Source organism: Camelus ferus, chromosome 6, assembly GCF_009834535.1.
Source record: "Camelus ferus isolate YT-003-E chromosome 6, BCGSAC_Cfer_1.0, whole genome shotgun sequence".
NCBI lineage: Eukaryota > Metazoa > Chordata > Mammalia > Artiodactyla > Camelidae > Camelus > Camelus ferus.
Window position 1 is genome coordinate 40,151,033 of NC_045701.1, and position 27,237 is coordinate 40,178,269.

The following is a 27,237-nucleotide window of genomic DNA, read 5'->3' on the forward strand; positions in this document are numbered from 1 at the left end:
CTACAGGCTCAAGTCAGAAGAAAGAATTGTATAATGATCTAATTTGAAACCAGAAGGTCAGCTGTGAAAATAGTCCCGTTTGTAGGGCATGAACAAGGAGTCCCTTGTTATCACTGTGACTATTTAAAAGGTGCTCAGCATCTCCTTCAGTGCACAGATGGGGCACCCTGGCATTGAGACCTTACAACTGTATCCTGGCCAAAACTCTTGGCCAAAAGCAACCCCAACTTGCTTGAGATGGTAAAAGCTATCTGTCAACTCTGGAATGTTGAAAATTAAATATAGACATGATGAAAGGAACCAAACCATGCTATTAATGGTTTTTTCATACCTTTAGGAATGATCTGTGTATATTTAATATTTTAAGTGCTGAGAGTGTTTAAGAGATTTTAGGAAATTTGATAGATTTGGGCTTTAATTCTAATTTCAAATGTATAACTGACTAATTTATTTTAGACTTAGATCTTCAGTTGAAAGATAAAGAGAATTATGCAAAGTATGTAAACAAAATTGGAATGGACATGATTAACTTGAGAGGGACCACATTCATTAATTTAATTAGATTTATTAGAACGGGAAGATTTGGGTAGGTAGGTTAGGCAGTAAAAGTGCTTCAGAAAATCAGATACAGTCAATTATAAACGCAGCCTAAAACATTGAAGGGAATTTCACAAATTAAGATGTAAACAGGACAAACTGTTTAAGGGAATTTGGTCTGTTCAGCTAGTCAATCAAATAACTCCCTGGATTTATTATATTTATTTCTAAAATAAGAATTGCAATTTGAACTTGAAAGCTTAAGAAAAACTAGATTTATTTTTCCTTTTTCACTTTTCTAAGTTGAATAATCATTTTAAAATCTCAAGGATTAAATTCTATTTTGTATCCACAAAAATACATTGCACAGACACTAAATAATTCACCTTGACCATGCCAATTTTTAGGTTGATGACCACTTAGATTTCAATTATACTTTGTTTCCTAGGAGTGCTAGAAATAGAAAATGGAATTTACTCAATATTGAAATAAATATTTTTAAACTATTTTAACCCTCAGGAGATAGGGGAAAGGAAACAGAAAAAAAATCATGAAATTATGATTATGTGATCGCTAAAACTTCCTTTGTGCTGAGCATGTTCCTAGCACAGCTGTAAATGTTTCACGTGTACTACTCATTTAAACCTGCTAAAATCCCATGAAATCTTAGAACAACAGCATAGAAGAAGAAAGAAAGTGCTGTGTGGGTTACCACAATCTAGGAAAAATTCTTATCTTAGCATGTCCGTGTTTCTTAAGGTAGTCCAATTACAATATGCGGCACCCTGTGATACACCTGCTCTTACTCTGGGTCAGGGTACTGAGTGGCAAACAGCTTGTCGGGGGGCAAACCCGGAGACCAGCCAAGAGGCTAATCCCATGACCCAGGTGCACTTTGTGGTGCCTGATTTAGGGTGCTGCCAGTGGAGATGTTGAGGGAAGGAAAAATCGAAGAGTTACTTAGAAGTTAGAATTGTTATAACTTCTTGGAAATAGCACATCGGGGAAAAAGTGGTTATCTTTTCCCAAGTCCTCAAAAAGCCAGTCCTGAGACCAGAGTTCAGGTCATAACAATTGACGTGGTAGCAAGTTGAGAGTGAGGAAGAGGGGAGCAGACAGCTGTGCAGGGACAGCGGGCTGCATGGCCACGCGGGCTGCTGGCTCACTACAGGAGAACAGGGAGCCAGCAGGTTGCTCTGTAGTATGTTTATTCAGCACGCAAGGCTCCTTAGATGGGCTGCAAAGGACAAACATACCCTGAAGCAATCCACAAAAGAGTGAAAGGAGAGGGACTTTATCTCACAAGTTACCTCCTATCTTTCATTTCCCAAGACAAAGAACCCTAAGGAAGGAGTGAGTGGAGGGGTAAAAGTGATAGAAGTTCCATTTTGAGTATGTTTAATTGGCTCTTCAGAGATGTCCAGATGGAAGTCCCCAATAGGCAGTTGAATGCAGACGAAGTCTGGAGAGAGAGAGAGGAGAGAGAAAGAGAGAAAACACGCCAGGTCAGAGACGGCTGGGGAGCGAGCAGGCCATGAGCACGAGGCTGCGCCACCCAGGAACTCCTCTAGGAATGAAGCACACGTTCCCCCAGCTGCCAGAACTGTTGCCTGCTGGTGTCCCATGGCCAAATCCCTCTCCAGGAATGACCCTTTAGCAAAGGAAGCTGCCTTGCTCAGGTTTCTGTGCCTACCCTGTGCAGCCAATGACAGATTGATGTGGGGTTACAAAGGCCTCTCTCCCCTTTGCCTGGTTCAGGTCATTTCTGAAAGGCCACCCCAGCTCAGGAGTACCTTAGAATTGGATGATGCCACTGTCGATCTATGTTGCCAATCCGGCTTCCTTCACCCCACTCCCAGGGTGGTTTCTAAGAGTGCCCCCCAATACACAACCTGCATGCAAATCTCTCCGTCAGAGTCTCTGAGCCAACATGGAGTGAAACCTGAGGGAGGGAGAATTCTAGGTGGACATTCTTTCAATAAGCTTGTCTGTGACAAAGAAGGAAGATTCCTGAAGAAGGGTACTGTCAAAGGAAGATTTTGTTTTTGAAGTATATTTGATTTACAATATTGTGTTAGTTTCAGGTGTACAGCAAAGTGATCAGTTTTATATATGTTTTTTCAGACTATTTTCCATTATAGGTTATTACAATATATCAAATATAATTCCCTGTACTATACAGCAAATCCTTGTTGCTGATCTATTTCATGTCTAGTAGTTTGTATCTGTTAATCCCATATTCCTGATTTATCCCTCCCCCCACGTCCCTTTCCCCTTTGGTAACCATAAATTTGTTTTCTATGTCTGTGAGTCTGTTTCTGTTTTCCATACAGATTCATTTGTATTGTTTTTTGGATTCACATATAAGTGATATCTGACTTACTTCACTAAATATGTTGGTCTCTAAGTCCATCCATGTTGCTGCAAATAGCAATATTTCATTCTTTTGATGTTTGAATAATAGTCCATATATTTATATATGTGTAATATTTTAAGCCAATCACCTGTTGTGGGCACTTGGGTTGTTTCCATATCTTAGCTATTGTAAATAGTTCTGCTATGAATTTTGGGGTGCATGTATCTTATCAAATCAAGAGGTTTTTTTTCCAGATATATACCCAAGAGTGGGATTGCTGGATCATATGGTAGCTCTATTTTTAGTTTTTTAAGGACCGTGCATACTGTATTCCATAGTGGCTGCACCAATTTACATTCCCACAAACACTGAAGGAGGGTTGCCTTTTCTCTACACCTTCTCCAGCATTTATTATTTGTAGGTTTTTTTGATGATAGCCATTCTGACCAGTGTGAGATGATATGTCATTGTGGTTTTGATTTGCATTTCTCCAATAATTAATTAGCAATATGAGCATCTTATTATATGACTGTTGGCTATCTGTATGTCTTCTTCAGAGAAATGTCTTTTTAGGTCTTCTGCCCATCTTTTGATTGGGTTGTTTTTTCGATATTGAGTCGCATGAGCAACTTGTATATTTTGGATATTAACCCTTTGTCAGTAGCATTGTTTGCAAATATTTTCTTCCATTTCATCAGTTGTCTTTTTGTTTTGTTTATGGTTTCCTTTGCTGTGCAAAAGTTTTAACTAAGTCTGATTTATTTTTCCTTTTATTTCTATTGCCTTGGTAGAGTGCCCTAAGAGAATATGGCTATGGTTTATATCAGAGAATACTTTGCCTATGTTCTCTTCTAGCAGGTTTATGGTGTTTTGTCTTATGTTTAAGTCGTTGAGCCATTTTGAGTTTATTTTGTATATGGTGTGAGGGAGTATTCTAACTTCATTGATTTACATGCTGCTGTCCAGCTTTCCCAAGATCACCCAAGAAGAGACTCTTTTCTCCATTGTATATTCTTGCCTCCTTTGTCGGAGATTAATTGACCATAGGTGTGTGGATTTATTTCTGGGCTCTCTATTCTGTTCTATTGATCCATATGTCTGTTTTTCTGCCAATACCATGCTGTTTTGATTACTGTAGCTCTGTAATATTGTCTGAAGTCTGGGAGGGTTATGCCTCCAGCTTTGTTCTTTTTCTTCAGTATAACTTTGGCAATTCTGGCTCTTTTGTGATTCCATATAAATTTTTAGGATTATTTGTTCCAGTTCTGTGAAAAATGTCCTGGATACTTTGATAGGGATCACATTAAATCTGTAGATTGCTTTAGGTAGTATGGCCATTTTAACATTATTACTTCTTCCAATCCAAGAGCATGGGATGTATTTCTATTTCTTTAAATCACCTTCAGTTTCCTTTATCAATGTTTTATAGTTTTCAGCATATAGATCTTTTACCTCCTTGGTTAAGTTTATTGCTAGGTGTTTTTTTTTTCTTTTGACATAATTTTAAATGAGATTGCTTTTTAACTTTCTAGTATTTCATCATTAGTATAAAGAAATGCAACAGATTTCTGTATATTAATCCTGTAACCTGCTACCTTGCTGAATTCATTTATTAGTTCTAATAGTTTTTGTGTGGAGACTTTAGGGTTCTCTATATAGAATACCATGTTATCTGCAAATAGTGACAGTTTTACCTCTTCCCTTCCAATTTGGATCCCTTTTATTTCTTTTTCTTGTCTGATTTTTGTGGCTAGGACTTCCAACACTGTGTTGACTAGAAGCAGTAAGAGTAGGCATTCTTGTCTTGTTCCTGAGTTTAACAGGAACACGTTCAGCCTGTCACTGCTGAGTATTATGTAGGCTGTGGGTTTGTCATAAATGACTTTTATTATGTTGAGATAGGTTCCCTTTACCCCACTTTGGTGACAGTGTTTATCATGAATGGTTGTTGAATTTTGTCAAATGCTTTTCTACATCTATTTAGATGATCATGTGGGTTTTGTCTTTACTTTAGTAACGTGGTGTATTGCATTCATTGATTTGCATATGTTGAACCATCCTTGTGACCCTAGAATGAATCCAGCTTGATCATATTGTATGATCCTTTTTATGCATTGTTGGATTCAGTTTGATAATATTTTGTTGAGGATTGTTGCATCTATATTCATCAAAGACACTGGCCTGTAGTTTTCTTTCCTTTTCTTCTTTGTAGTGTCTGTCTGGTTTTGCTGTCAAGGTGATTGATGGTGGCTTCATAGAATGAATTTGGGAGTATTCCCTCCTCTTCAACATTTGGGTATAGTTTGAGAAGGATAGGTATAAGTTCTTCTTGGTATGTTTGGTAGAATTTCCTAGTGAAGCCATCTGGTCCTGGACTTTTGTTTACAGGGAGTTTTTATTATTATTATTATTATTATTATTATTATTATTATTATTATTATTATTATTATTATTATTATTATTATTACAGATTCTATTTCACTTCTAGTGATTGGTCTATTTAAATTATCTGTTTCTTCTTGACTCAGTTTTGCCAGCCTGTATGTTTCTAGAAACTTGTCCATTTCTGCTAGGTTGTCCAATTTGTTGGCATATAACTGTTCATAGTATTCTCTTGTAATTTTTTGTATTTCTGTGGTATCAGTTGTTATTTCTCCTATTTCATTTCTTATTTTATTTGGGTCCTATCTTTTCTTCTTGGTGACCCTGGCTAGAGGTTTATTGATTCTGTTTATCTTTTCAAAAACCAGCTCTTGGTTTTACTGATCTTTTCTTTTTTCTGATCTCTATTTTATTTTCTTCCTCTGTGATCATTAGTATTTCCTTCCTTTTACTGATTTTAGGTTTTGTTTTTTCTTACTCTAATTCTTTTAGGTGTTGCATTAGGTTGTTTATTTGAGATTTTTCTTGTTTCTTGAAGAAGGCTTGTATCGCTATGAACTTTCCTCTTAGAACTGCTTTTGCTGTATCCCATACATTTTGTAAGGTTTTATTTTTATTGTTGATTGCCTCAAGGTATTTTCTGATACCTTCTTTGATTTTATCATTCATCCATTGTTTTTTTGTTTTTGTTTTTGTTTTTAGTTTAGACTCCCTGCATTTATCTTTTCTGTTTTTCTTTCTGTGGGTGATTTCTAGTTTCATACAGTTGTGATCAGAAAAGATGCTAGAAATAATTTTTATCCTCTTAAATTTATTGAGGCTTGTTTTTTAATCTAGTGTATGGTCTATCCTAAGGAATATTCCACATGTGCTTGAAAAGAATGTGTATTCTGGGTTTATAAAACCTTATAAAATACAAAGATTGTGTAACATTTGTAAACAAAACCTTACAAAATCTATGGGATGCAGCAAAAGCAGTTCTAAGAGGAAAGTTCATAGTGGTACAAGCCTTCCTGATATAGCTCCGTGGTAGAGTGCATGTAGATATCAATTAAGTCCAACTATTGTGTCATTAAGGAGCTCTGTTGCCTTACTGATTTTCTGTCTGGATAATCTGTCCATTCATGTCACTGGGGTGTTAAAATATCCTACTATTATTGTATTCCTGTCAATTTCTCCCTTTATGTCTGTATAAAAATTTGGTATTTTTAAAAATATATTGAGGAGCTCCTCTATTGGGTGCACATATGTTAATGAGTATAATTTCTTCTTCTTGTATTGATCCCCTTATCATAATATAGTGTCCTTCTTTTTCTTTCTTTATGGCCTTTGTTTTAAAGTCTATTTAGTCTGATATGAGTATTGCTACCTCCATTTTCTTTTTGTTTCCATTTGCATGAAATCTGTTTTTCCATCTCCTCAATTTCAGTCTTTGTGTGTCTTTCACCCTGAAGTGAGTTTCTTATAAGCAGCATATTGTAGGTTCTTATTTTTTAATCTAATTTACCACTCTGTGTCTTTTGATCAGACACCATTTAATCCACTGACATTTAAAATAATTATTGATAGGTATGTACTTATTGACATTTTATTCCTTGTTTTCCAATTGTTTTTGTAGTTCTTCAAAGGAGGATTTTTCTTTTAATTTGGAAAGACTAAGCATTTTTATCTGCTGATGAAAAAGAGCTAGTTGAGAGGGGAAAATGGAAGATTCTGGATGAAAAAAGCACCTTGAGAAGAACTGGGATCCAAATCATAAGTAGAAAAATTGTCTATTATAAGAGGAAAGACATACCCTGGGATAAGAATGAGGGAGAAGGAGAGAATCAGTGTGAACATAAAACTTATTTTCACTGTAGGGAAAGCTAGACCATCTACAGAGGAGTTAAGAGAAACTGGAAGCTGGGAGATGGAGGCATGAAGACAGTGGCAAATATTAAAAATAGGCTCTGAGGACAATGGCTGAGAGGATCACCCAGTGGAATGCCATAGAATTGCTAAGCAGTGATGAAGCCCCAGTTGAGAATGAGGTCACCAGGAATTTACAGTGTAATCATCACAGTACTAAACATGGTATGTTATAATTATTCACAGTCCTTTCTTAGAACATGTGCCTCACAAGCTGGAGTATCCACTAAATGTTGAATAAATGAATGGACCCAGTTTAAGTGAGCCCTTCAGTTAAAGGGCCACATCTCCACCAATAGTTTCATCAACAAAAACTATATGACAGCTATCTTGGGTCAATCTCTCTCTGATATTTTTAGTCTAAAGAAATGTTGAGGTGAAAAATATGCTTTCCTCTGCTTTTGTGCAAGTTTATTAATATTATTAATATAGTATATGTATGCTTTGTAACGCATGTATGCTGTGTAGTGTGTTATGCATTAAATAGTTTTCCAAAGATCACTGAGCAGGGCAGGGTAGAGCTCAGGCTAACTCAGGTCCCCTGACTTGCAGTCCTCATACTGGACTATGTGAAACTGCCAAGGAGTTCCATGTGATCCACTAGGGCTTCAATGTTCCCTTCCTTCCTTTATTCCTCCCTTCCTTCCTCCCTCCCTCCCTCCCTCCATCTTTCTTCCTTGAGCATGGTAGACCTCTTGGAGTCCTTCCCCATCTCCCTACTAAGCTGTTCCCCAGCTTCATTATGTTCAGCCCTCATTTGCACATGCTCTTGACGCCTCGTGTTTCGTGGCAGAAATGGCTGATAAAATTCCACGCTGATTAATTTCATGTTTAATCTAACTGATACTTCTGTAGCCTTTGCAAATAACCTTTTTGAACAAAAACTGCAACGGCTCATTCCAAACCCGATCAAAGAGGTATGCATGACTCACAGCCACTAAATAAACATTGATGCCTGATGGCAGTAATATGGCTATTTATATTCAGAGCCTGATTTAACCAGTGGCATTCCTGTAATAAGATAATAAGCATGAGCTGTTTACTAGAAAAAAAGGAGAGTCTTTGGTGCTGGTGTTCAATAAAATCTCTTAACAGGCAAATGAGTCTCTGAAATTGGTTGGCAAATACATCCAGAATGAGATGTGCTAATTAGTTGCTGTTACTGATTTTCTAAAATAAAGAGTTTAAACTTAAATTAGCCCTGAAATTTAGTACAATAAAAAAATACCGAATATATGATACCATGTTGAGAGTCTTACAGATTATGTCTAATATATGTCCAACAATACAATTAAGAAGATAGAAGTCTGCATCTAAATCACTAGATTTTAAACAGAGACTGTCTAAGAAGGGGTTTTAAATATGGAGAATTAGATATTTGAATCTCAGGTTCAGATTTTTTTTTTTTCCATTCAGGGAGCATTTGTAGGGGATCCTCTTGGCTGTACTGGCAGAGATATCTATTACTAGAAGCACTTTAATTTTTAAATAGAAAGAGTAAAGGAATGCAAGAATTATCTTAATCACATTTGGATACGCTTTAAAAATAGATTAAGCCATTCAGAACTAAGATCACAGAGGTTCTAGGTAAACATGTAGGAGACACTTGTCTGGATTCAGAAATAAATGATGAAAGCATCAAGCTTGTAGCTCGTGATGCCTCTCCCAGCATTTTCCAGTGCTGTTTTTCCTCCACTGAAGTGACAGCAGCAGGCGTGTTGTGCTGGCTCCCTTTCTCCTTCTGCTATCACTCCAGGCAGCCCTTTCCAGCTGTAAAGATGCATCTTCAGACTTCCATTTTCACTGCTGCCTTCACCAAATTGGAAGGGACTGCCTCTATCAAGACTTGCAACTTCAGGTAGTGAGATGATCTCAGAAGACAGCCAAATTTTTTAAAAATCAAATATTGCATCTAAAAAGACATGGCCAAGTCATAAGAGGATTCCACTTGTGTCTCAATTATAATTTTTGCTCCCAAAATATGTTTAAATTCAAGAATCTGTTGTTTGAATTTAGCTGGTTGAGATGATGCTTGTTTTCCCAGAGCAAATGGTCATTCGTCTTTTAAAACCAGTTAAATGGGAAGATGTCAGTGCCCCCAAAGTAGTAATGTTTCTAATGTTAGCAATGAATCACTTCATTCATTTGGGTTCTAATTATCTATAAACAAAGGTTGATTATTTATTTGCTTTAATTTAGATGTTCAGTCTGTATCAGAGGCTTTAGTAACCAGGAGTTATTGATAATGTACATCTGGGTTTCCATGTCACAGTGGGCCCCAGTTCAGGTAACAACATTTCCAGCTAATAGTGAGACCTAGAATTGTGGGGGACATTCTCATACAGTCTAGCAAATAACTGAAATGATAAACAGAATCCTGTGTGGTCCTACCTATATTTTTCAGTAGTATTAATTAAGGTTCTCTTGAAACCAATGCTGGCTAGCTTAAGACAAAAAGGAATTTACTTGAAAGGATGTTAGCAATCTTAAAAAATGTAAGAAAGACTTGAACAGTGACACCTCAGAACTGCAAGAACCACAGCAGTTCCCAAGACATGAAAACAAGAGTTTCTGGGCTCATCCTGCTATTTTTGTAGCTTAGCAACTAACATCTCCTGTTTCCTTTGTTTCTGTTTTAAGATTCCATAGTCTTAGACAAGATAATCTGGTTGGTCCAGCTGGGCTCAAACAAATGACCTGAACAAATCAGTTATGACTAACAGAGGAGGGGGTCAGGGTCGCATGGTATAGACATGACTCTCTGGCAAGTCCCCAGAGACAGGAGGATGGTTGTCAGCTGGGCAGCAAGCTCAACGGTCCTCTACACCAATGCTCTTCTAAGTGCTGGTCCCCCAAACAATCTGATGCCAATCTAGGCTGGTATAAGGCACAGGCACCAGAATCCAAATCAATGCCCTGCTTACCTCATTGAGAAAATCTTGCTATTAAAAAAAAAAAAGTCAGCTGCAAAGGGGAAATGGCAGGGAGGGATAAATTAGGGGTTGGGCATTACCAGACACACACTACTATATATAAAATAGATAAACAACAAGGACCTACTGTATAGCACAGGGAACTACATTCAATATCTTGTAATAACCTATGAGAAAGAATGTGTGTGTGTGTCTGTGTGTGTATATATATGTATAATTGAATCCCTATGCTGTATACCAGAAACTAACACGACATTGTAAATCCACTATATTTCAATAAAAATTGTAAAAAATCAGCTGAACTATAGAGTGTGCTTGTAACACAGCTGGGTTACATCCTGGTGCAGCACGCCTCACTCCCTCGTGGACCAGTAGCAAACAGTTTTCAGACCACTCTAGAGTAAGAGTCTCTTTTCTTCAGTTTTTGCCTGACTTCATGGGACTAGTACCAGAATAATCAAGAACATAGACTTTGAAGTCACCTGGATTTCAGTTCTCACTATGCTCAATAGCTGAATGACCTTGGGCAAATAAATACTCCGAGTCTCATTTTCCTCATCTAAGTTGGAGATAACAACACCACCATATTAGTTAGGACTTCTTCCATTGCAAGCAACAGAAATTCAAATCATTAGGTTAAGCCTGATGAAATTGTTGACATCTAATCTGCAAAAATGGCAGTTATATATAGTTCAAACTAATAGCTTAAGCTAAAAAAAAAATGTATTGGTTTATGAAGCTGAAAATTTTAACAGTGGAATAGGTACCACACACATCTGAACCTAGGGTCCAACCAGAATTGGACTGTGTGGCACAGAAGGCACTGGCCCTACCTGGGTCATACTTCCAACCCTCAGCCCAATCCAAGTCAAAAAAGACATGCAGTTTCCATGATGGGTCAGGTTCAAATGATGTGCTTGGGAGTAGGCAGGGCACTATGATTTAGAGATTGACAAGCTTGTCAGGTAAATCCTTTGTTTTGTTCAGTCACATCCCCAGTGCCTGGCACATAATAGGTGTCCCCAAAATTAAGTAAATCAAAGATTAGGAAGGGGTATCAAGCAGCCTCTCCAGTCAAGAGAGGGAGCAGACAAAAGCACTGGAACTCCATGATTCATGCCTACATCAGATGGTTGTTGATCAGATGAGAATGTGATGCCCATGGGACAGGGCTTGGCACATAGTGGCACTTCTATTGCCCACAGAGATCAGGTCAGCGTGGGAGCCCACATCTTCTGTGGCACTCACAGCATGGGGCAGTGAGTTGCACATAGCAGGCATCCAGGTTTTTTGACTGACTAGATGACCTAGTAAGTGGAGTCATGAATAGACAACAAGCAATCTGGATCCCCTGTCTTCCTTTGAAATATGCTTCTTATCCTACTGAAATTTTGATTTGGTCTAAAATTCCCCTATTAACAATCAGATAAGAATCACACAATCAACAGGGCAAGAACAAACAGGCAAAAAATTACAGCTGGAGGCATTTTAGTTAAAGATCTACGTTAGGAACACCTTCTAGCATCTGGAAAACAAATCTTCGGTGAAACTTAAAGAAAACAGGCTGGTTTCTTTTATAATTCCTCTTGGTAGAAGAAGGGACAGATGACTTCTAAGAGCTCTTGACTAGTGACTGGCAGCATTGCTAGGTCACATTCCAAACCACATGAGGACAAAAGAAGGGAGACGGGAGCAAAAGACATGATATGAGAATGTTTGACTTGGAAGTGTCCAGAGAGCTCATCTAGTCTAATTTCTTCTTTTTACTGAAGAGGGAACTGAAGCCTGGAGAAACGAAGTGGCCTGTCTAAGGGGTAGAGCTGACTCCAGATCTTCCTAGACCATGTCTAGTATTTGTCCTCCAAGTCATACCACTGGCTGCCACCACTGCACCAGCTGTGCCCCCGATTGCATGCAAGCGTGGACAGAAAAGCACGTGGGGGATGGTAATGCCTCAGAGGAACCAGTGCAGACCCTTGTGTGGTAATGGGTCAAAGGGGGGGGGATCAGTATGCCCTGAAAAATAAGCTGACTCCCACTCTTGGTCACAAACCCCATGTATTTCTAACCAACACCTTCCCACCCACCACCTGAAGAGAATCCAAAACATGTACAAAATATATTTTTAAGACATATGTGTCAAGCAATTTGAGCAAACGATAAATCTGGTTATTTTATGAACACTTCATTTTCTAAACTAATTCAGGAAACATGAATCTGACAAAGGATATTTGAGCCTTTTCTGAATAGGAAAAACATACACTTAGGTGCTGAAATACTGACTTTGCAGGTTTACAAGAACAGGCAGATTATTTGCAATTGGGACGACCCAAGCTATGTGCTCACTAGAGGGTATGCGCACCATATATGTGGCAGACTGTTAGTTCCCCACTCAGTGCTGACTCTCCCCTTCCTCACTGATGGAGCGCCTGTATTGCTGGGATTGACAGGATTCCCAGCCTAAATTTTTTTATGACTTATTTGAGATGTAAGTAAAAGTCACTGAGGCTTTCCAAAGGGACTGACTCAGCTGGCAGGCCCCTTCTGTCTTTCCTCTTTCTGCATCTTCCAGATGCAAATCAGATGGCTGGAGCTCCAGAAGTCATTCTATAAATACAAGATGCAGATCTATCTTAGGGACTGTGGGATGGCGAGCTGCCAGGAGCTTGGGTCTCCAAACACCTCCTGGCACCATCACGTCAGCCCTACACTGCCCATTTCTTATTGAATGAGAAGAAAATGAAGCGCTGTCTTATTTAAACCAATTTTCAGATCAGCCAAGTACAATTCCTGACTGATAGAAATTCATGGCCCGGTCTTGGCAAAATAAGTTCTTTAGCCCCTTCATGCCTCAGTTTCTTTCTCCTTAAAACTGAGCAAGAGTACTAACCAGCATTAAAGATGACATAATCCAGTATTTTTAAATTCTAGAAATTTGTTGGATGTAGTTCAAAGGCGTGAGGAGGTGAATACATGGGTATCTGAACTCTACCAATAGTCAATCAAAACCGTTCCTTTTCTATTTAATTTTTATATTGAGTTTCCAAGTAATATTTCATTTGAAGGAGAAAAACATAATTTAAAGGCTAAAATAATTTGAAAATCACTGGCATAGAAAAATGTTTAGTCCTTCCTATGTGAGAAGGACAGTTGAGGCATACCACTGCTCCCAAGATGGTGTTCTTCCAACACTGCCAATGGATCTGGTGATGCCTGTTAGGTTCTGCTTGGGACCAACATCCCACACTTGTAGACCAGCTTAAGGAAGCAGTCTGGGGCCACCGAGCACTGTGAAATGCCCTGATTCCTGCAGGAATAAAACCAGCCACCCCACTGCCTTTACACTGTGCTCTAACCCCTTGAAGGATAACAAACAAGCCTAAGAGCAGTGCAGCAGCTGTTCTCTGGGGTGTCAAAGAGAGACTGGAGGGATGTGAGGAGCCATGTCCACTAGGAAGGTGTCTTGTCACTCAGTGCTTCCTGTCACCTCATTGCCCTGACCTCTCTGATCCATCAGACTCAGTGTACTCACTTACCCAAGGGTTCAGTAGCCTTCCACATGGGAAAAAGACCCCATCTGGAAGAAGGAAGGAAAGGAGGAAAGGAGGAAGGGAGGAAGGAAGGAAGGAAGGAAGATGGTAGGTAGGGAGGGAGGGAGGGAGGGAGGGAGGGAGTGAGGAGGAGAGGGAGAGAGGAGAAGGAAAAAAAGTCTTGAGCCATTCACACAACTTTGATTTCTAATCAAGCTGCTTCTTAGCAGCACATTTCACCTGAGCCCTGGGGAAAGAGCTAAACCACAAAGGTCTTGGGACCTTGGAAACCAGCCTTTATCTGACTGAACCCCGCACCATCCACAGAAGGAGCTTCAGAAACCCAGAAAATGATACAACCAGGGCCCTTCGATTATAGAAGATTGTATCCCCTGTATACTACGCCACCTCAAATAAAAAGCAGCTGAGGGCTGAGGCTGGCGCTTACTGAATTGGAGGCCCCAGAGCAAGCCCAGACCCTGACTCCAAATTCTCTTTCCCAACCGACTTGATTTCAACTTTGACTTGCCAATCAAGCTGCAGCTTGTTCCACTCAAGTCCCCAGCTCTGTTTCTCCGAGCATAACCACTGCCTGTCTTCATCTCGCTTTGTGGGGTCACGTCCCATCGCTAAGCCACAGATCTCTCGTGAGCCCTTGTCTTTAACCCTCTCACTCTGCACCCTCTCTCCAACTGCATGTAGCCATTCCAGCCACTCCCAGCTGCCAAAATCCAAACTCTTTTGAGGATAGTCACGCTCCATCTGCCTGCCTTTCTCACGTTCTAAAACATATCTACATAAACACAACTCATTCAAATCGATCACTAAAATAGAGTATACCTGTTTTGCATTGCAGCTTACCTTTCTTTTTCCACCCTACTCTCCCACCTCAATTAGACTTCCGCAAATACATCCTTCTGAGTGAGTTTTTGAATGGTGATGGGACAAATGACAGAGAAAAGACGACACTAAAAATTAAGAGAAACAGTTTAGAGATAAATTGTGAAGAGCTGATGGACCATCTCTGGTTTCTATTTAGTTCAGTGAGGTAGAGAGGACTACTAGATATTGCCTCTTAGTCCTCAGCTTCTATCGCTACCTTTTTCTACACTCCCCTCTGGATCGTAGGGACTGGAAGGCTTAAAACTATATTTTCCCAACTCCCTTTCTGCTAGAGTTCTAGATGAAATTTTGCTTCTGCTGATAAAACGCCAACAAAAGTGGAGGCATTCTCTCTGGGGGCAGTGGTGACTAGTAAGCTTGCTCCCCAAAACATGAGCTTTTGTAGTGGCCACATTCCATGGTACCCTGTCTGATGACCAGCCTTGTGGGTACTGGGCAGCTGTCATGCTGGCAGCATTTTCCTGATCTCTGAGTTAACAGTAGACAGTAGATGGAAGAGACAAAGAAGGCACTGGATTCAGTAAGGTGGACTGAGCCGCATGCCCTTGGCTGGAAGAGCTCCAGCTTCTTACCCCAACATCCTCTCTCCTCAGAAACAGGGTCCACATGATTGAGACACTATTCCTTATACATGAACTTTAAAGTGAGTGACTGCTGTTCACAAATCAATCAATGAACCCATCATATTAATAAACTAATATTATTAAATTTATATATTATTTTAATGCTAATTAAAATAAATTAATAAATAAAGAGGAAAAGTCACATGCTTGTATCAACTGATGCAGAAAAAGCATTTGGTCAAAACTCAACACCCAATCATGACAGAAACTCTCAGAAAACTAGGATAGCAGGAAACATTCTCAATTTGATAAAGAACATCTACAAAAAAAAACCTACAGCTAAGATTATATTTAATTCTAAAAGACTGGATGCTTTTCCCCTAAGATCAGGTAAAAGGTAAGTATGTTTGCTCTCACCACTACTATTCAGCCATGATCTAGCCAGCTCAATAAGGCAAGAAAAGGAAATAAAAAGCATATGGATAAGAAAGGTAGAACTAAAACTGCCCTATTTGCAGATGTCATTATGGTCTACAAAGAAATCCAAGGAATCTTTAAAAAAAAATTCCTTGAACAAATAAGTGCATTCAGCAAATTCACTGCTAACAAGATCAACATACAAAAATCAATCATAGCAATGGAAAAATTAATTGTATTTCTATATCCTAACAGTGAAAATGTGGGAACAAATTAAAAATACAATACGATTTATTGTCACTCAAAAAATACAGCAGTGGAGTGACTGCTGTTCACAGGTCTCTCAGCTACCAGAGAGCCCTGTTCTGAGATAAGACACCTCTCCACCCTGACTCTAGTAAAGAGGTCAGGAAATCTTGAGTAAGGTTGGAGGTATTAATTTCGGGCAGTTAATTACATTCTTTCAGCATCCATCTCCCTGAAGTTTTCACTGGGCAAATCCTTCAGGAGGACATCCCCATTAGCTATTCATTTTTCTTTCGCACTGACGGGAGAATGAAGCGACTGTTGGCGGTGTCACACAACTCGTCGAAATTCACCCCTGGGTGAAGTGATCCTCAAATAATTACCAAATGTAGTTCAGGTAACTGAATTACTGAATTACCTTGGCTCCTTTGAGATGAAAGACTCTTTAGGAATGTGAAATACTTCAGCTCTTTGTTATTAATAACCTGAACAATGAGAGAACCCAAAGTAGTATTCAATATGCTCCAGGAATGGGATGACTAGAATTAAAGAATGCAATTGATTTTCATTTTCCATACTTTTCATTTTCTATCCTTTTCATCTCAATAGTCAGGACTGAATATGACAAGTCATCAAATCCCCTCTGATGGTAATAAGGCATCAACTCTCGAGCCTGGGAAGAGAAAAATTAGCCGAAGTGTAGCAAGGACATAGTTCTCCTCCTTTCTGTAATTTATTACCGTTTCCTCTCACCCATCCTATTACACTACTCTACAGGTGAAAATCTCCTACCTTGCTTGCTTTTCTCCTGTCTTAGTCTAATTTTCCAAAATTAAGAGTCTCAACTGCTCTTCCACCCTTCAAACATTTGCTCCCATCAGTGGTGCCCACCAGAGAAATGTAGGATGCCCTAGGCTTAGTGCTCTGCCCTCGACACAAAGAAGACAGAAGCCTAGAGGTGAATCCCTGGCAGACAGCTTGACCTGGGGCAGGAGGAGTGGGAAGCGGTGGGGAGGGGTTGAGGGATGGTAAATCAAGCCCCCGCCTAACTGAGGTTGGTAGAGGGCTGAGGATGTTGATGGAGATGCTAGATGCTCTACTCGTGCTGGATATGGGTGTGCTGCATTTACTGAACTTAATTTAGTTACTCATTTTTAGATTTCATTTTTTTAAAGAATTGAGTTTTCTATTTTTCTCTCTTTCCAAATAACTTTTTAAGTGTAATTTATTTTGGAATGGGAATAGATAATACATTCATATAGTTCCTAATTCAAAAAACATTCAGTTATATACAGTGAAGTCTCCCTCCCACCTCCATGATCTTGCCACCTAGTTCCCCCTCCAGAGGCATCAGCATCGTTGACCTAATTTTCCTTGCAGAAATGTACAGGCAAATTTGTATAAGACATCCCTTCACCATTTTTTATTTACACAAATAACTCACTCTTCTGTTCTGTACCTTGCTTTTCCCATATATCTTAGAGATCATTCCATACCAGTATACAAAGACCTCTTCAATCTTTTTAATGAAGAATATTAATGTATCTTCATCTGTCCAACCACTCCCCCATTGATGATCATTTCCATTAGTTCCAATTTCTTGATACTACAAATGGTACTGCAGTGATTAACCTATCATTCCCACATATAGAAGTATGTATGTTTGTAATTTAACAGAATTGCCATAGAATTATTATATGAATTGCTAATAGAATTATTATAAATAATTCCTGTAAATAGAATTGCTGAATCAAAGATTATGTATTTGTAATTCTGATGGATATTGCCAAATTGCCATTCCATGTCACCTGACACAACATCCTTTGCCCATCTTTCTATAGCATTATTGGTCTTTTTCTTATTGATTGTAAGGCAATGAGTTACAAATATATTTCCTAATTTGTCCATTGACTTTTGACTGAGCTATGATTGTTTTTGCATGGAGACATTTTAAAAAATACAGCTGAATTTTTCAGTATTTTATTTTATGACTGCTGTAATTTGTGTTACAATTTTTAAAGGTTTCCTTCAGTCATAAATTACAGTAAGAAAATATTTTCTGATTTTTTAAATCTTTTTATGGTTTCATAGTTATATTTAAAATTTGTAACCCATCTGAAATTTATTTGGTAAGATGTGAAGTATGGCTCCAACTTTAATTATTTATTCATTGCTATAGCTAACTACCCTGTTGTCCAAAGATCACTGATAAAACTCCAGCGTTCCCTGGTGATTTGAAATAAGACCTTTACCACGTGCTAAATCCCTATATGTACTGGGGCTACTTCTGGATTTTCTGTTCTGTTTCATCTCTCTGTTCATGTGCCAGTGACACCGTGGTTTGATCTTTTAAAATATAACTAAAAGTAATCATCCTTCAATTTTTAAAACTTATTTATATCTCTCCTTAAGGCAACTTTTCCTTTGGGTCAGTGATCCATGGAAACAAGGTTTCCTGTCTGTGTCTTACAACTTTGTTTACTTTCCCTGAGATAGCTTATGACCAGATTTTTCTTAATCTTCCAGGAAAAGAAATGTAGCCTCTACCATCTGAGTGGCATAGTCAAATGAATGAAGTAGCCTCAGCTTCTGAGATGACCATAGGAATACCATATTTTACATTTCCAAATTATCAGGGTCACGAGGAACAGGCTTTTTTTTTTTATCTCTATGGCCACTGCTTTAAAATAAAGTTGTATATTTAATGAATATTTACTATATGGCAAGTTGTTTCAGTTAAGATGCTTTTGGCTTCAAGTCATAGAAACAGATTCAAACAGCCTTTCACAATAAGGAAATGCATTCACTGTGATAACCAGTTCTCAATGGGCAGGAGGTTGGACAGGCAGTTACCATAGCCCAGCCATGTCATTACAGATCCAGGCTCTTACCGTTTTTCTGTTCTGCCATCCTCAGTCATTGGCTTCATTCTCAGGCTGATGGCAAGATGGCTTCAGCATTTCCAGATATCCTCTCCAGACATGACAGCACCCTGAGAAAGAAGAGACAGCATCTCTTCCTGTTCTCCTTCTTAGGAGCAAGGAAACGTTCCCCAGAAGTCTCCCATGTTATGAATGGCCAGAACTGGGTGACATGCCCATTCCCAAATCAATCACTGACAACAGGGATGTGATTACCTTGAGGCCAATCAGACCCACCCCTGGGCTGGGCAAGGGTGAGTTCCCTCCAAGGCACATGGCTGCTTGGAAGAGGGTGGACACTGGCACAAAATCTGGATTCTGGTAGAACAGAAGTGGGGAACGGATGCTGATAATGAGTATGCCCTCACCCCTCTCTCTTTCTCTCTCCTGACTGTCTGGTTTCCTTTGCCAGGCATGCAACAATATCCCCCTTCACACACACTTCGTGTTCGGTAATTTATTAACTGCAAACTCATTTATTCAATAAACATTTATTGAACTCATACTATATATCCAATACTGTGTGAGGAACTGAGGACTAGAAGGACAGACAGGGGTCCTGATCTCAGCGATTTAATTGGAGAGGCAGAAAATTAAGGAACCCCATAGTAGAGATCAGTGCTATGGGAGTTCTAAAGAATGAGTAACTTAACAGAACATCACGGTAAAAACAAACGGAATATTTCAGCTAAGCTTTGAAAGATAAGTGGTAATCAAGAAAGAAGGAGATTCAGGCAGGGAAAGTAGTTAGTACCAAGGACCAGGAAGGGCATCAGCCTGGCATGCTCAGGTTACTGTTAAGTGCTCTGTATGTCTGCCTATTGCGTGAACAGGGTGATGTGGCGCTCTTTTACCCAAAAGAGTGAAGACACATGGAGGGAGGCTGCGGGCCAGGCTGCACTGCTTAAGAGACAGCGTCAGTGGATACCATCCCTAAGAAGTGCTGGCAGAGGTTAAAGCTAATTGCAGCATTCAAACACAAACAGCAGATTATTAATCAACTTCCTGAGGTGACAGACCACTTCCCAGAGACCCCTAAAACTTTCTTTCACTTCACATCAAGTTTCTTGCAAAAGATGCCAATCCTAACCATCTTCTCACCTCCATTCATTCCTTAACCCCAACTTATTGATGTTAACAGTATGGTGGTGGTTCCTGCTAAGGTCACCAGTGGCATCAACAGCTGCAAGACATAAATAGAATTAAACCACCACCAATAACAACAGGAAAACCTTCCACACCTCCCTTCCTATCACATAAACTATTTACAGTTCACAAATTACACTGATTGATACATTTAGAGACCCCCACGCACTGCAAGTACGATTTCTTGCTCCCACTTCAATATGAAATTAAAATTTAAAATAAGCCTAAATGAACATTTTTTCCACAAGGACTTCACTTTTTGACAGATCATATTCTTTCCAAAAGAGAAAAATCTCTCTTTCTCTGAACCCCTGCTGGTTGCTTATTTAAGCACATGTATAGTCCACCAGCTGAGTAATCCAGCAACAAACACATTCACACCTTGTTTGTAGTAATTTAAGTGGTGTCCCCCCCAAAGATATATCCACTCAACCTCAGAATGTGATCTTACTTGGAATAAGGGCCTTTGAATTTGCAATTAAGGTAAAGATCTCTAGATGAGATCATCCTGGATTAGGGTAGGCCCTAAATCCAATGATGAGTATCCTCATAAGAGACAGAAATAGAATTACAGAGACACGTGAGAACATTATATGACATTGGAGGCAGAGACTGGAGCAAGGCATCTACAAGCCAAGGGGTGCCACGAATTATTGACAGCCACCGAAGACAGGAGAGAAGCATGGAAGAGGTTCTCCCTCAGAGCCTTGAGAAAGAACCAACCCTGCTGACAATTTGATTTGAGACTTCTGGCCTCCAGAACTATGAGAGAATACATTTGTAATGTTTTAAGCCACCCTGTTGTAGTAATGTGTTACGGCAGTCTTAGGCAACTAATACGTTGTTCGGTGACATTTTGAATTAAAATGGAACTTTCAGTTGTAAGAAAAAGAAACTCACTCCAGTTAGCTCAGGAAGAGAGTAACTTCTTGTAAAGAACTGCCGTCTCACAGGACACAAAAACAAGGAATTAGGCCTCCTGCTTTTGGAGCTGGAAACCAGGGCTGGGAAGGGAAGTGACTCTCCATCTCTCAAAGGCCCCTAATGAGCTCTGTCATGTTGCTCCCTCTGTGAGTCATCCCACCCTCCTCTCCCATCCTCTCTCCTGGCTGGCCTCCTCTCCTTCGCACACTCTCTGGGTATGTGTGGCTCATCAACATGACTTAAGACCCAAGTCTTCATAAACTTCAAGTTTGTTCTCCACATCCAACTGACTGTCTTTCAACATCCCAATTACAAGTTTTCAGGTGAGAAACTGGATTGGCTCAGCTTGGAGTTACCCAAGGGCCAGACCCCTGGCCAGCTGTAAGGACCCCGTCTCTGGCCCAGTCAGAGCGCATGAGAGGTGGAGTCCTGCGGCCTGAGCGCTGCTCCTTCCAGGCTCTGGGCAGAACTCCCCCTGCAGAGACCACATCTTTCTGCCTCCCTTGCTAGACTGTGAACCCCTTGAAGGCAAGGTCTGTGTCTAGGACGTGGTAGATAGTCAAGATAAGTTTGTTAAATACAAAGGAGTTAGTTGAGCTTTATTGAATTGTATCTATTCAGTAGACCAAGAAAAAGGTAAACGTTTATACTGCTTGCTCTTTCTTTCTTGACAAAGTGGTCATTTTAAAGCTGACTTCCTTCCCTTAGCTCATTCCAGGAAACAGCAAAGAGGCTATCTCTGCATGTTTGGTAACATGGCACTCACAAACCCACACAAGCCTACCGCGGTCCCTGACCAGTGTATCTAAGGTAAACAGTGCCCTGATCTCTTCCTCTCTCTATTGGTGTCCAAACCCCCTCATCTTTTGGCTGGTGCTGTGATCCTTCTTGACAGAGAGCTCACGCAAAGCTTTGCCTTTTTTTCCTTTTCTTTTCTTCCCTTTAAAGAGAAAAAAAAAGGATTCTTTTTTCCAGAGATCTTATTTTGACAAAAAAACAATCTGATGGAATATTCTTTCAGATGCCTTCTTAGCTTTTTAGAAACTTTTACTTTCGCTACAGCTGGTATGTTGAGACCCTTTCCGCATAGCCTCTCCCTTGAATCCAACCTTCCCTGAGGACACAGTGCCATGCCAGGGCCTGATGGAGATCAAAAACATAAAAGGACCAGAAGACGACACAACTTCAGTCACCTCAGAGCTCACCAAGGGTAGGGTACCCAGCCGGGTCCAGGCAGAGAGGGCCCAAGAATCATCAGGGCCTTGTCTGCCTGAGATTCGCAAACCAAAAGGGTCAGGGACCTGGAAACCACACTTCTCAGTCTGGTGGGGAGAAGATGATCATTATTGTGCTAATCAGACAGACTTAACCACGGCAGGAGAGGAGAGAGGATAATTCCGAAAACTACTCTCTTTCTTTCAAATTAAGTAGCCCTCCTGGCTCATGTGAAAGCCACCCCCCACACACACCAAGTTGTCATTAAAGCTGCCCCAAGGGAGAAATATTGGAAAGGGAGCATGTGTAGGGACCTCTTTAAACCCTGCAAAGCATGGACATCATAATTTCTTCTGTGATGAATTAGAAGTATGGAAACCTAAGTAAAATAATTTCTGTCCCCAGACTAGAGCCATTTCTAAATTTAAACATCAATCACCTCTTCTCTTCCATGTATGTACCAGCAAGAAGCGGCCATGGGTGCTGTCAAAGGGCTGTGTAAATGGTAGACCCCACATACCAGGCATTACTGCAACCCATACTCATGCTTGCAGTCATACTCATACACACACACACACGGCATATACACACACACACAGCATATACACACACAATGCCTGCACTTGCCCAGAGAGATGAATGGCCCAATGGCCCAAAAACCAGTACCCAGTTTCATGTTGGCTGTATTTCCAGAAAGCCAAAGCTAAGGGAGGCTGAGGTCCCCTGAGTGGGGACAAGTGATAACTGTCAGGGTCCCCATCAGGTACCCAATAACTGGGAAGGAGTGGACCTTATAAATGAATTGGGCCACTGGTCAGTTTGACCAGCATTAGGACAGAGTCAAAACATCGCATCTGGAGACTTGGACATTGACAGAAAGGGCCAGAGGCAGCCTACATCAAACATGGGACCTCTCCTCCCTAGAAAATTAACCCTTCCACCCCACCAAACCCTTTCCCAATTCTCCCCTTGTAACCAAGCAGGACCCTGTGGGGCTTTCCTGGGACAGACCTCTCCCCCATATTCTCTGCTGTAGCTCCTCTCTGAAGCAACCAGATAATAGTGTCTCAGGCATATTTCTTGAGTTTTTCAGATGCTAAAACCACCACCAAAGGGAAGAAATTAACTACTTGATGATCATGAGCATGTGGCCCCCAGACCTTCTGGCTCCTAGGGGTTGATAGTGTTGACCACCCTGCTACCTCAGCATCAACCAATGAGAGAATTGTGCACGAGCTGATCATGTACCCTGCGACCTCCCTCCCTCACCCGGCTTTTAAACATGCTTGCTGAAACCCTTCCAGAAGTTTGGGGTTTTCTTGGGCATAAGCCACCTCGTCTTTCTTACTCCGCCCTGTAATAAACCTCTTTCTGTTCCAAACTGTGACATTTCAGTTTGTTTGCCTCACTGTGCATCAGGCACATGCACTTGCCTTCAGTAACACCCTCACCCTGGTGAAAGCTCCCAGCCGGCCCAGGCAGTGTCCCACCCACTCAAGCTCATTTCCCATGCATTCACTCACTCACATCTTCAACAAATATTAACAGGCACCTACTGTGTGCCAGCCTTGTGCCAGGATCTGGAGAGACAAGGATGCCAGACACAGCCTGCATGCTAGCCCAGCTGGGGCCAGGGTAGGAGCTGTCCCTCTGCTCCTCCTGTTCCAGCCTTGCTCCACAGCAGGCCCTCTCTTCAGAGAACCATGGCACCCCTATTTCTTCTTTCTGAGGCCTCACCCTCATGCAAGAACAGTGGCTCAGACAATCTCTTGTCTTTTCACTTGCATCATAGGATTTTCTTTCAAGCAGCAGCAGCCCTACCTTCCAAGAAGCATTTCCTTTGTACACACAGATGGGGAAAGACACGGTGGAGAAGGGAGTTTTGCCAGGGAGTGAAAAAGCACCCTGGGCCAATCCTCAAAGTGCTACTGCAATTGCCAATTTAAAATCAAGATGCAACTTGTTTAGCTAAAATTTAGGTAATTTCTAGCACTCCCACCGTGGCTCTTCTCCCCCTGCAAACTCGCAGCTCCTCAGCTGGTCTGTGCCTCTGTCCCAGTCACATATGAGGGAGCTGTATTTTGTCTTGGTCTTACACGCACTGGAAATTTTCTTTCTCTAATTCTGCATGTTTCGGTCATTTTCAGACAGCTCTGTGGGCACCCTCTGGTGGCTGACTGAAAATTTTACCTATAAAATTGCGGTTGAACAGGGATGGCTTTATTTAGCATCCACCTATGGTTGGATGTTGGACATTTCAAGTTTATTTGCTGTACTTTGTACCCCTCTTTCGTCACACGATACATGAGATTGAGCCTGCAACCGTGGCTCTGTCTCCTCAGCAGAACTGGTACCTTGTAGAAAGGGCAGAGCTAAGACTCAGGGCCTGACTTGTGGGGGTAGTTTTTTCAGGATGAGGAGGACCGGGGAAGCCCTTCTGTGGGCTCTGAGCGGACTCAACCCTGAAGGAGAACTCGCCACATCCCCAGAGCAGGCCAGGCTCCCTGGATAGCTTTCTTCCCAGAATTCCTGCTGGTACAAGGGGCAGCCATTCCGGGGAATCATCCTGGTTCACGGGGAAGCGCACTGACGTGAGGGAGGAAAGAAAATTCTCCTCCTGAGGATGACCCCAAGCCCTCAAAGCATAACTGCTGATCTGATGAGAGTAACTGTTCTGTCAATAAATGCCTCCATCTGATTTTTCTTAGCTTTCGCCAAGAATTTTTATTAGTCTCAGGATACGCCCCAAATTCAGTACATTTTGCAAAAAGAGGCCCAGAAGGTTAAGTACTCATCTGCCTTCACCCAGCCTGTTGGCGCAGGCCAAGACTGGAGTTTTCTCTGCCCCCGCCCCGTGATGCTCTGGAATATTTGCCTGCAGTTGCTGCGGTCTCAGCTACAGCCGCCCCGCGCTCTACCCGAGCAAGCCACGCTCGAACAGAGAAATCGTGACGAGACCTCTGTAGGGCCAGATCTTAAGGAAGGGTCCATCTGAGGCACAGGGGAGGCAGTATCACCAGTGGGTTCCAGAAGCTAGAAATGGAACCAGGGTGCTCAGATCCCAGACTCTGCAGTCTTAGGCCCAAGCCCTATCATCTACCTGCAAACAAGGAGGCGTTGTCTACCCAGAGCAGCCTTTTTTTTATTGCTACCATTTTTCATTTGCTTTCTTTCACAACCAGGTCCCAGGACAGAAGGGAAGCCCAGCTCCCGGTGAGATCCGTCACCCTACGCAGGCGGTGGCAGACCCATTCTGCTCCGCTGGGTCTCAGAGCACCCTGGGATGGGGAGAGATGTCTTCGATGGGCAGCCCAGAAGCTAGACGTAGGGGAAACGGAGTCTGTCAGGCTCCCCCGCGGTCCGGTGCCCAGTGACGCAGCAATATTATCCCGCATGCGCAGTACCCCTGTATTATTATGTAATGGTGACTTGCATTGCGCAAGCGCAATGGTCAGCCCACTAGCTCACAGTTGGCTAGATGCCCACCTCCGTATATAAGGTAGTCGGGGTTTTACAATGTGGCAGCCATGGAAGCCTGGGTACTCTGCTCCGCAATAAAGGCATGTCAGAGATACCTGCGGCTCCCGGAAGGGTTTTTTGGTCTACCCGAATCCGTGAACCTGCCAGGCCTCGAGCACCTTGAGCACCTTGAGCACCTCGAGCATCTGCAATACAGATGTGACTGGATCAGAGCAAACAAAAACCAAAAAAACAGTGTGACCACACCTGTTGGAACAGACAGTTCAACTACGCATATAGCCACCAACCCCGAGGCAGGGCTGACCGGGGAGCTCTTGGGTTTCTCCCTCTTGCCTGTGCCGACAGCAGAACGCAAATACTACTGGGGGATTACTATGTACCAAACATGAGAGATGCAGCGGGCATCCTGCTCATCACAGCTAAGGGTGAGCAGGCGCAGTGCCGCCACCGCCCACGCTAAACCCTTTACACAGATGAACTCGTTAGTCCTCATGACAACCAAATGAAGGCAGGAGTGCTAGTCCCCGTAAGAGGACCCTGAGACAGAGAAAGAACTTGCCCCACATCATGCATATATCATCGGCGGTGGAGTCAAAATTCAAATCCTGGCCATCTGGCTTCAGAGCTTGTGTTCTTAAACCACTTTGTCCTGTGGTCTCCTCCAGTACGTGCTAAGAGCTCATTTATCCTTCACAAAAGCTGCACCACATGTGTACTAGCATCCCGACTTAACTGTTGGGAAGACAGAGTCACAGAGGAGTGGAATAAGACTATACAGCTAGCAAAAGGCAGAGGCAGAATCTGAATCCAGGTAGCCAGACTCCTGAATTCCAGCTCTAATCATCAGGCTCAACCACCTCCCTTTAAGGCAGGGCAGTTTTCTAAAGCTTCCACTACGTTTTGCAAAATTCCTGCTGGACATTGGCGATCACCACTCTGGCTTTTTGGCTGGCCCCAAAGCCCAGAGGGTGCGTCCTGCCCTCCCAGAGGCCAACCTGAAGGGGCTCCTGGCTGGTTGCACACTGCTCCAGGGGCCGCCTCCAGGAGCTAGTGGGTTCACTGCCAGTGGCCTCTGACTAGCAAGGAAACACCAGTCTTGAGTCTGCCTGGGTCTCCTGGGTTTGTCTACCTGGGGCTTCCCACCTTGTAGCCAGATTATTCCAATTTCCCTGGAAGCCCAAATGTTTACTTTATGGGACAGAAAGGCAGAGCCAGTTCCTACACTGGGTATCTGGTTTCCCTGGCTCCTCTCAGACAGCCACTCGGGAAATTGGGGAGGGTAGCTCAACCACAGCTCTGAGGGGCCAACATTCGTTGGGGTTACCGCATTTTACATCTGTATTAACGTTGATTAAATGTCGATTAAATCAAACATTGACCTATGTGATTGAGAAATGTCTCAGGCCGATTTTTCTCCTTTCTAGCTTATTGATCACATACCTGGCTACCTCCCCAAATTGATTCTGGCGTTTGTCTTTTAAGGTTTGTATTCGCTGAGTTGGGTGGTTGAGTTTTATCCAACGGGATCAACATCATGACACCAACTTTAAACTGCCTGGTGCCTGTGCTGGGTGTCTTCCATTTGTCCTTCCAGATCTCCCTTCACACTTCTCCAGCCTGCTCTGGGTCCCAGGGGGCTGACCTATAAGGACACATCAGCAGTTTCCTTGTCCTCTGGCTTTCTTTGGCTCCAACCAGTGAAAGTCACTGGCAGTAAATAAGTAGGCAGGAGGAGAGAGAAGCTGGGGGTTTGCCCCCCTGGCTCACTTCCTGCCA

At 41.7% G+C, this 27,237-nt stretch overlaps 1 long non-coding RNA gene across 1 annotated transcript in view; it reads right to left on the bottom strand.

The window, feature by feature from the left end:
* Positions 1-487: 487 nt before the first annotated feature.
* Positions 488-27,237, bottom strand: part of LOC116664229 — a 33,308-nt gene continuing 6,558 nt past the window's right edge. The window contains exons 2-3 of the long non-coding RNA XR_004320629.1: positions 18,667-18,767; positions 488-1,999 (exon numbers count right to left, since the gene is read on the bottom strand). This is a non-coding gene — a long non-coding RNA (uncharacterized LOC116664229). The remainder of the gene's footprint in view (positions 2,000-18,666; positions 18,768-27,237) is intronic.